Consider the following 10247-nt stretch of genomic DNA (forward strand, 5'->3'; position numbering starts at 1 on the left):
ATAGAACTTAATGATGTAGACTGCAAGTGTCCAAATCCATGGTCTGGCAGAAGAGCTCATATAGTCCTACCTGACTGGTCCCTGATAGAAGGGGAACTCTAAGCTGTTCCTTTACTCCCCTCCTGCCAAGTGCTGTTTTGTCCCATAACACAGGTGGCTGGAGCAGGTTGTGAGAGCACTCCACACAGCCCACAGCTCCTCTCCCTGTTCACTTGCAAGGGGTTCTCTGGGAAAAGCACAGGCAGGACTGGGTCGCCTTCACCAGGATGCCAGCAGGCCACTAATGATCACCATCTTCCTCCACATACTACTCAGGAGGAGAAGTATCCTGTGGGCTTGTTCACATCTGGAAAACATTAGACAACTACTACTGACCAACCAAGTGTACTGTGTATGCAAGAAGAACAGCTCTCACCAGCTTGTAGTATAAACTGTGTGTTCCCTCTACCTGGAAGGGCTGGGCACAGCTAGGGTGAGTCTCTATTCAGACAGGAGCATTCACTAATGCAGTGGTCATTTATTCCACGTGGGCTGAAACTTCTCTGATTAGGGACCATTTTCTTGTCCTGCAGTTGTACAGTGCTTACATTGCATGAGTTACCAGTTGGGGCTCGTGAACACTGTTGTGGTACAAACAAATAAAATCAGCCTTATTCAGACCAAAATCCAAAGCAGAGGCTGTTTGCTTGCCCACATTTGAGATTAAACACAGAGGGCTGGGCTAGCATCTCAATTCAAAGTACACAAGGAACTGACATTCTCTTGGCAAGGACAAATAGCTATGGGGAAACTGCTTCAGGACTCGGAAGCAGTCATTTATTAAAACTCAGAGATTACTCCTACCAATGAAAGGCAAGAGGGCTCCAGAAACATCTCCTCCAGCAAACATGAGAAACTGTCCAATCTTAACCTCTATTTCAAATGCTAATTATTTTCCAGAGTACTCTTCTGAATTTTTCCTAGCTTCCACAGAGGATAAAAAAAAAAAAATAGACTTGTACAGAGATCTTCATCATTCCCTTTCTAAATTTATGTAAATTATCTAACTGCACTTTTAAAGGCCTATAGCAAGTACTAGAAGAGAACTGCACAATGAACTAATACTACATGTGACAGAGCAGGAAAATACTTTTTGAAGACTATTTTTGAAGAAGTATTTTCTTCCCCAAAAAAACTTGAAAAGAGAAGGTAGAAGACACTATAACTGTGTATGTGAAAAATTATTCAGGGACAATGGGATGTATGGTGAGTTATTTTAATTGATGAGTTTATGATTTACTTTAAATGATGTAAAGGATGCCCAGAGCACAAGGATGGCTGCCATCTTAGAGAAGATGAACACATTTAGAGATACATGCTTTCTTAACATACATATATAATAAATTATATACATATACTGACAGTGTAATCTAGCAAAAGGGGCACATAGGCATTTTATAAAGGCAAAAACTTGACATTGTGAAAGGATTTATTAATTATTACAAATAAAACTATGATCATGGAAGTCAAATGCCTGAAAGTATTTTGCCAAAGTCATTTAGCTCTGGACTAAAACTCCAAGAGAAGAGGAAGGAAAGAACAATTAATTTTCTCATGGTAGGATTTCAGTTAAAACATAGAAGGCAGCTTATACCTATTGGTTCGGGTTTTGCCTTTTTTAAAGAGGAATGAGGTATGTATTCAACTGATGTTAGGACAAATGTATTTGCATCATTACACCTTAATGATGGCTTTAGTGTAAGGCACTGAGAAGCAAAATAAAAACAGTCCTTATCATAGAATGGTTTGGGTTGGAAGGGACCTTAAAGATCATCGAGTTCCAATCCCCCTGCCATGGCAAGGGACACCTCCCATTAGACCAGGTTACTCAAAGCCCCATCCAGCCTGGTCTTGAACACCTCCAGGGATGGGGCAGCCACAGCTTCTCTGGGCAACCTGTTCCAGTGCCTCACCACCCTCACAGTAACAAATTTCTTTCTGATATCTAATCTAAATCTACCTGCTTTCAGTTTAAAACTGTTACCCCTCATCCTATCGCTACACTCCCTGATAAATAGTCCTTCCCCATCTTTCCTGTAGGTCCCCATAAGGTACTGGAAGGATGCTAAGTATATGCTAAGAGTAACACAATGTCTCCTCAGGAGCAGCTCCACAGGGCCATGATAAATGTTTGTAGTCTCTCCAATAGCCAAAATTAAGGGCATCCTGAATACAAGAACAGTGATGTATGACAAACAAGGAGCTCAGTCTACCAGAAACTTTGTGTTTGGCAACAGTCCATTGCTCCAAAAAGCTTAGAAACCACTGGGTTAGAGTATACTACAAGAGACAGCGTGGAACAAAACCCAGAGACTGCAAGAGCACAAGGAACAAAAAATAAAACGACAGCCATCCTGACTAGCATCCTATCATGCACACTCCCAACAGCGAGAGTGTTAAACTCAGCCAGATCATCATTTCAGGTGGGGTTGGGGGACCATGAGCTGATCTTCACTAGCAGCCCTGTGCTACCTAATGTAAGCCTAATGGCTAAGCAGTCAGAGAGAGTATGTCACCAGAAGGGTTTAGAAAAGCACAAGAGCTCAGCTGGGTCAGGCAAATTGTCATTGCTGCCAGTTTAAGGACATGCAGGGAGCGATTGTGCAGTTCACTCACGGACAGACAGAGCGTCTGCAGCACAGCCAGGTAACAAACCCTGACTCAGTGAGCGGCAGGATGTGCCTTGCTCACAACCACATCCTGCTATTCTTCAGTGCCAGTAGAAGGAAAGCGGCACTACACCAAACAGTGGGAGAAATCCCTCAAATCTTCATGATATACAAAGCCTGAAGGAACACGCATTATAGAAAGATTTAGTTTGCTGGCATGAAATCAAACGCGTAAGCCAAAGATTATTCACAAAGATCAAGACAACCTTCAAAGAACCCAGAAATCCAGGGGGAGGCAAAGTATTTCCAAGTAGTTCCACTCTTCTCACACAAGCCAGGGAAGCTCAGAGAGAGGGTCATAAATAATGGACTTTATTTTCATTCTTTGCATATTCTCTTGCTGGTGCAGTGCCCAGTGTCATCCAGCCACGGAAGCTGACAGTGAGCCATTTCAGGGTACTCAAAGATACCTTAAAAGAGATCTTTTCTGCGAGGTGGAGTACCCAGTTTCTGAAATTCAAACTCTTGTGATTTACTAATTGCTTTACATAGTCTTCAAGTACAGGAGTACTTCCAAGAAAAATCAGATTTCTGATAATAAAAGCCTTTGTAAACTATCAATGAAAGGTATTTCAAGATGCAGTGGCTAAAAGTAGCCTGTTCAAGTTAAGGTACCTATTTAAACATCAACCATTACGAGAATGCAGAAAAAGACACCATTACTTGATGTCTTCAAAGTAAGACCAGAGGATCCTCCTCAAATATATGACCTAGCTTAAGCCACAGTTAATGGGTAGGTGCTGAAGTTAGTGTTAATGAAAGAAGCTCTTTCCCAAACACTCTTATTGTGAGCAGTTCTGGTCACACCAAAATTCAAAGATGAATCAAGAACAGGTGCACAAAAGTGCTGGTAAAAATAAGAGGCTTAATCTCAGGAAAGCTTGGATTGTTCAAGCTAGCAAAACACAGCTTGACAAGGGACAGGATCACTGCCTGAAAATACATTTGAGCAGGGGGAGCGGCAAGAAATGACAAGAGCCATTTAAACCGTAAGAGTACCTTGGTGCAAAAATGAGATAAACCAACCATGAATGCTTCCAGGATGGAGGTCAGAAAAATCTGAGCATGGAGCAGTTGGGACCTGGAGCAGCTCTGATCAGCAGCTCCCAGCAGGAGAAGCAGAAGAGGAGAAGAAAGCAGTTAAAAGGGAGGCTGAGAGTCCACAGAAAGGGCTGCCCCATGTTGATCCCTCAGCAGCGGGGAGTCTTCCCTTGGACTGAGGCTTGGAAAGTCAAGTTGTTCTCTACAGCTCCAAGTTCATACACAGAGTTCAATAATTTGGTAACCAGTTATTGCTGGAAGAGAAGGATTTACTTGGGTTTCTTTTTGCTGTTTATTTCTAAAACAGAAAACTTTTCATTTTCTTTAGACACAAACATAACCTCTGTTTTTCATCAGTTCTCCAACAGCTCAGGAGAACACACAGCAGGAGCAACACATGGCAAGAAGAGATAATTTAGGATCCAACCTTGAGTAGCCTGTGGAGTCAGACACGACAGCATGAGCAGTTCTACACTCCTTCGCCACCAGAGGTGGACTTCACAGATGTTGTATTCTAAAGATCCTTCAGCTCTTATCATCAGAGGGAGGGGAAACTAACAGGTACTGAAGAACCAACATTAAAGCCCAAGACATTCAGAGATACAGAAAAAGCAGCAGTGCTCTGCAGTGGCCAGGCAACACTGGCTGCTGGGTTGTCAATCAATCTCAAAGTATGTATCCTTCTTTCTACAGACTAGATACACGGGCCCTGGATTCAGCAACCCTTTCTGCAGCACACCAAAGTCATTAATCAGAAGAAACTTAAAGTCAAAGTCACATCCATCTAGTAACAAAGCTGTTAGAATTGCTCTTACTCTCTACTTCAGAAGCAACTTAGAATAAAACCATCAAAACATATATACTAGAACTCAGGACAGCCTAGTTACCCTTCTGACAGTTCACCTCCTACCCTTAGTCTCATCTCTTTAGGTCAAGTTCCATCTCTTACCAGATATACATGGGGATATCAGGGAGAACATCTATTGTTAGTCGCTTAGCAACATCTAAATGGCCTTCCTGCTTATACCAGAATCCTTCCCTTCATCTTGCAATATGAAGCATTTACTGCTGGAAGTTGTAAGAGAAAACTATCACCAAGCCACATCATTCCTTAGAAATAACAGACTAACCCTAACAGAAGTAACAAGAAAAAAATGTATTCAGGAAGGAAAAGTCATAAGCTTTCCATAACCATTTCATTGTCTCAGAGGCCCTCACTCTCCCCCTCTGTACACAAAGCTTCTCCTCTTTGGAAAGTGTAAAGACACTTTTGTGTGCTCAGAACTGTAATGTGAAAACAAAATTATGTGTGGAAGATCCTGAAACAGATTCAGTGAAGCGGTTTCAATTCCACCCTTCCTTCCTCCCAACTCCACCCTCTCCTCTGAGAGGTAAGTTTGTTTGGGTTAATATGGAGGGGGGGAAAAAGCAAGCTAAAAATAGCCTCCTTTTAGCCTTAAAAAAGTTAAGACTATGAATAAACAGACTAAAAGAGGAATGCAATTAATCTGCCCACCAAATTCCTACACTGCTTTCTTGTTCAGTTCTTCAAAACATTTTCATAAGGATCAAACACACTGACTTCTTTCTGCAGAATCAGTGGCATCCCACAACTGCCTGCTTCCTTGCATATAAGGTAGCTGGATTTGGCACAAGGAGGAACAGGTTATAAGACTGGATGAACCAAAGATATAATCCAAGATTTTTAAGTACTAGAATATTTGAGAAATATCCTTGCATCCTAAAAACCAGTATTAAAAAAAAAAAAAAAACAACCAAGAAAAACGCACTAAGAAAACAAAAAATTTCTGTTGTTCCCCTTTACTGTGGAACAGACAAATTGCATTATCTTCTAAAATCTACCTTCTCACTAAAAAGCACTTGCACTGTTATCCCTATCTCAGAACCAAGTCACATCTGTCCCTGACAGCAATAGCTGTCAACGCTGAAAGAGCAGGGTGATCAGCCATCCTTTTCACCCTGGGCTGGGAGCCAAAGCAAGGTTGGCTTATATATTTGTAGTGCAGAGCCAAACATACTTCTTTAATCTATTCTGTTCCCTCTGCTACGCTATTAGCAAGCAAGCAGATCAAAACCCAGGGACTATCCTTGCAATCTGAATATTTGAATCTCAACTTGATTTTACCATATTCCTTTTCCGCTGTATCACCAATGAGATTCAGGTAATGCCATAAAAGTCACGTGTACCATCAATGCAGACGGAAGCCTCTTGGCAGCATTGCCTTTCATTCCCATACTCCCAGTTTCCCATAGCATGAGGGATCACAGCACGCTGCCGTGGAGTCCTACAGACACTGCTATGATACCTGATAGGAGTTACATTTTAAAGAAGAAAACCACCTCCCTCCTCTTACAGCAGATGTGCCCTCTGGAAGGAGAAAGGAAATGCCTCACTTTCATCTCAGAGTTCAGAGGGAATGTTTTATAGCAGCCAATCCTATCAAGGTCCTACTCATTGACACACCAGGGACAGCAAGTATTTTGAGGTAGGCTGTGCAGCCATGAAATTGCCAGGCTCCTAAAAGAACTTCGCCCAGTGACATTTGGAAAGCAAAGTGAAAGACTTTCCTGCAACCCTAAAGTAAATGCTTAAAGCCAACACATAACAGGCAGACCAGCTGAGTTAAGCAGATGTGACTATACAAGGCAAAGCCACACGAGGAACAAAGCAGCACCTGCTACTGGAACTCCAGGTGAGGAACATGAACCCAAGCTGTTTGCAACCTCTGGTGTCCCAGATCCAAGCAAGCACTTTCACTCAAGAGAGGTGAGATGCATTCAGTGATCAGAGTGGGACAGCGGATGCTAGGATCTCATGCTTTCACCTCAGTATCAGTGGCATGATACAGAACCCTGCATTTCCCATCTATACACAGTGCTCATCAGCTCATTTTGACTGCTAGGAAGACTTGAGGAATAGTATTTGTGCTGTGCAGAAATATTAGAGAAAGATGCCCTGGTTAATACTTACATTACTCATGCACTATACTGGAGCATTTGCTGGCTCTATGTTTACCTTCAGTTCCCATCCAAGGTGGAAAGTGTTCTTTAAGAGAAGGAAACTGGCACAGAGACTAAGTCGTGCTACTGAATCAGAGGGAATTTGCAAGCAGACCAGGGAGCTGAAACCAGACTTGCAGAGCTCGAAGTTAGCTACCAGATAGTTCTCCTTTCAATAGGCGTACCAGCCAGCATACACTCATGCACCTTACTCACAAAGCCTGGTCGCTAAACAAAAGAACAAGCAAGTCAGAGCAGAAAGCCATGGGTGGTGTGGGTCAAGGTTAGGAGCAACTCCATCAGCAGGGCTGCTGGCACAACATCTACTATGCATCCAGCATCACACCAGGGCTGACCTGCTCCCCAGGGAGCCTTGCTCAAGCAGGTACAACGGCAGAGTCCTGCATTCTCAAGGGTGCAGTAGCCAAATGTTATAGCACAGAAAGAAAGGCCTTTGACATCACTCATCTGCAACCTCACCCTTTGCTACCAGCTAGTTTTAACAGACGTAAGTGTAGGTGACTTCCATGGGTTCAACAGGGATTCAGCTTTCCCAGGGCACTGTAAAGAATGAGAAGGGAATGGACATTAACTCAAAAGAAATAGAAAGCAGACTTAAGTGTGTGGAAGCAATCCTGCTTTTGATCTGAAAGCCAGAAAGTTCAAAAAGCAGCCTAGGCTGTATCTTCGCAGAAACAAAGTTTAGGGCTCCTTTACAGCACTCAGCCCAGTGTATCTCAGATTGTGTGTACAGTCACAGTTCCCAGTGACACCCCTTTACAATTACTCTTAAAAAGACATCCACAATCACTACTGATTATTTGTCACAAATGCAAATTGATGTAAACTGGCATGGTTTTGCTACAGCCAGTTGATTCAGCCAAATATTTGTCCATACACCAAGAAGCTTCTCCTGAGCAGAGTTCTCTGTCAGCTGACATTCTGCAGGCAGAATTGAGGATCTAAGTGATTAACAGGGGAAGAGGGTGTGTAGGGGAAGTCATAGGCAACCTCTCTGAAAAGATTATGCTACGTTCAGCAGAGGCAAAGCTCATTTGCAGCTTTACCAGAGGACCTCAGAGAAGAGTACAGAGACTAAGCTCCCTACAGATTTTTAGGAATTTTGTGATTAAAACAATCACTTCTGCACAATACTAAATCAGAAAGAAAGAAGGGCCAAGCTAACTCTCTCACACAATGCTGAGTTCCCCATCACACCAGCAACAAGTGCTTTGTACTTGGTCACAGAGAAAGTGGAATTCAAAGAATTAAGAAATCTTGATCAGGAAGAACAGTGGTAATGCAAGGTACAACTATGATCATGATCAGTATTTCTAATTTCTATTTTCTAATACATAAAATATACATCTCAAGGCATGTCTGCAGCACTGGAAGCAGTCTTCCAGCTGAGCAGTTGTTTTTTTGCTTCAACCTAGCCTCCCTTTTAACTGCTTTTGATTAAAACAATTACTTTCACTCAATATTCAATTTCTGACAGGTATTATTCTCTACATATGCTACAAGCTGGCTCTATCCTTCCAGGCAAAACAAAACAGCTCACTAGAAGCAACCTTTATTATTTTTACAAGTCATATATAATTTATGCATCTGCAATATTGACAAGGGCTAGAAATACAGATTTTGTCCAATTCTCTTTCCTATAACCTTTCAACAGAGATTTTTGCTGCCTTTTCCTTTTAAAGCATTGCTTCCTCCTGCTATTGCCATTAGCTTTTAGGAGAATCAGTTATCTGAGCACAGTTAACATCCCTTATGTCCAACCTCATAATACAAAACGTAGGCTATGTCAACGTTCAATGCCATTTAATTGTAAAAGTGTCCTACGCTCCCTTAAGCACTTACCATTTTTTTTTTGTTCACTGAGTCCTCAAGTTTTCCTCAAAGCAAAGACTTACACATGCATAGATTTGCTCCTGCCCTTCTAGTCTTGCAGGTGGATTTCGCAAAGGAGACACACAACTGACATTCAGCTCTTCCAACCAGCACAAGACAGGTAAATAATTTTCTGAAAGCCAGAGATGGCTTTGCAAGCAATTGTTATTCCATTGTTTTAAAGACTGAGAAATATCAATATCACCGGAGTGCGTTTTACTGGGTTATTGGCAGAAGTGAATTATTGACAACAGAATCACAAGCAAGTTACATGGATGTTCACAGATAGCCAGGAGCAGTACGGAAGCATTTTCTTCCCTGTATTTCTCTTAGGTAGAAATTAAAAGAGTTTGAGGGAATTAGGATTTTCAAGAGTTTTTGTTTGGTATCTAAATAACACTGAATTAGCTAGCTCTCTTGCACTCCTGAGAATATTCCACCTTCTCATTTAAAGAGTATACCTAGGAACAGACTCAGGAACACCCTCTTCTTTCACCTGCCACTGCCTACACATGCCACGCATGTATGTTGTGTTTGCTTCTGGAGCTCTGAATGAGTAGGGAAGTTTAATCTTCTTTGCCCAAGCAATAATTTTCTTCCCTCTTTATTTAAATAAGTTTTTCTTTCTGAACCTGCTCTCAGAAACAAACTATTTTCTCAATTCTCATTTTGGCCACTGAATGAATAACCAGAACACACACTCAATGCGCATAGTCTTCCATTGTCCTCCCACAACAAGGTGTGCAGGTGGCCAGAAGAGTTTGCAATGCTGAGCTTCTAATATGAGCTTTTGGCACTGAGGGCAAAAGGTATGTATCTTGGGATTGGTAAATCAAATCTTTTTGTAGTAGTAAGTGAACTGATGAAGTATAAATAGAGAAAAAGATTATCATCACAGATTACAGTTAACAAATCCTCATTGGGGAAAACAGAGTGTGTGTAGGATGAAACTCACTGTGACTGGTGGTTTTGCAGATAACACACAAGATGAAGTTGGAAGTAGCTTTTGATTTCCCACAGCAATATCAGCCAGCCCTTCAGTGATGCCACTGCAAGACACAAAACAATAGATTCATGAGTAAAACAAGCAGGTGGTGATCAGGAGTCCCTTCAGGAACAGACTTGTCAATGTAGGATTAAAGCTGCCTGCTTCACAATCCCCTTCCCCGCCCCTCTGTACTACCCCACACACTCTTCAACCTCAATGAAGTTTGTTACTAAAATGAAACTCAGGTCACAAAATAAAGATTGACTTATTGGAGAAAATATCTTCTTGCATATTTCCAATATAGAATTAAGAAATATTTAAAAGAGTTGACTTTTTTTTTCATTGAATCCATGGCTAAACAAAGTGAGAAGAAACATGCAATGGCAAGAGACTAAGGCATGCTGAGCATGCAGAGGAGAGTCCAGGTAAGAAGAGCCTACAGAACAGCACCCTGTAATTTATGGTCTACCAGCATCCCAAGAAACAAGCTTCGTTGCTCCCATGAACAATGCACAGAAAGCATTCACAAGAGAGCACAAGTTTATGTTTCCTATGCAGGGAGAAAGTCATGGCAAGGGAGAGTAAAATTGATAAAT

At 41.8% G+C, this 10247-nt stretch overlaps 1 protein-coding gene across 3 annotated transcripts in view; it reads right to left on the bottom strand.

The window, feature by feature from the left end:
* TSPAN4 (tetraspanin 4) overlaps window positions 1-9712 on the bottom strand; it is a 367797-nt gene extending 358085 nt beyond the window's left edge. For 2 of the 3 annotated variants that reach the window (XM_014957436.1, XM_014957439.1), the window contains exon 1: window positions 9619-9712. The gene's annotated coding sequence lies outside the window, so the exon portion shown is untranslated. The remainder of the gene's footprint in view (window positions 1-9618) is intronic. The other variant, XM_014957438.1, reaches the window with a different exon arrangement.
* Window positions 9713-10247: the final 535 nt, after the last annotated feature.

The sequence above is a fragment of the Calidris pugnax genome, unplaced genomic scaffold, assembly GCF_001431845.1.
Source record: "Calidris pugnax isolate Ruff unplaced genomic scaffold, ASM143184v1 scaffold211, whole genome shotgun sequence".
In the NCBI taxonomy this organism is placed as follows: Eukaryota; Metazoa; Chordata; class Aves; order Charadriiformes; family Scolopacidae; genus Calidris; species Calidris pugnax.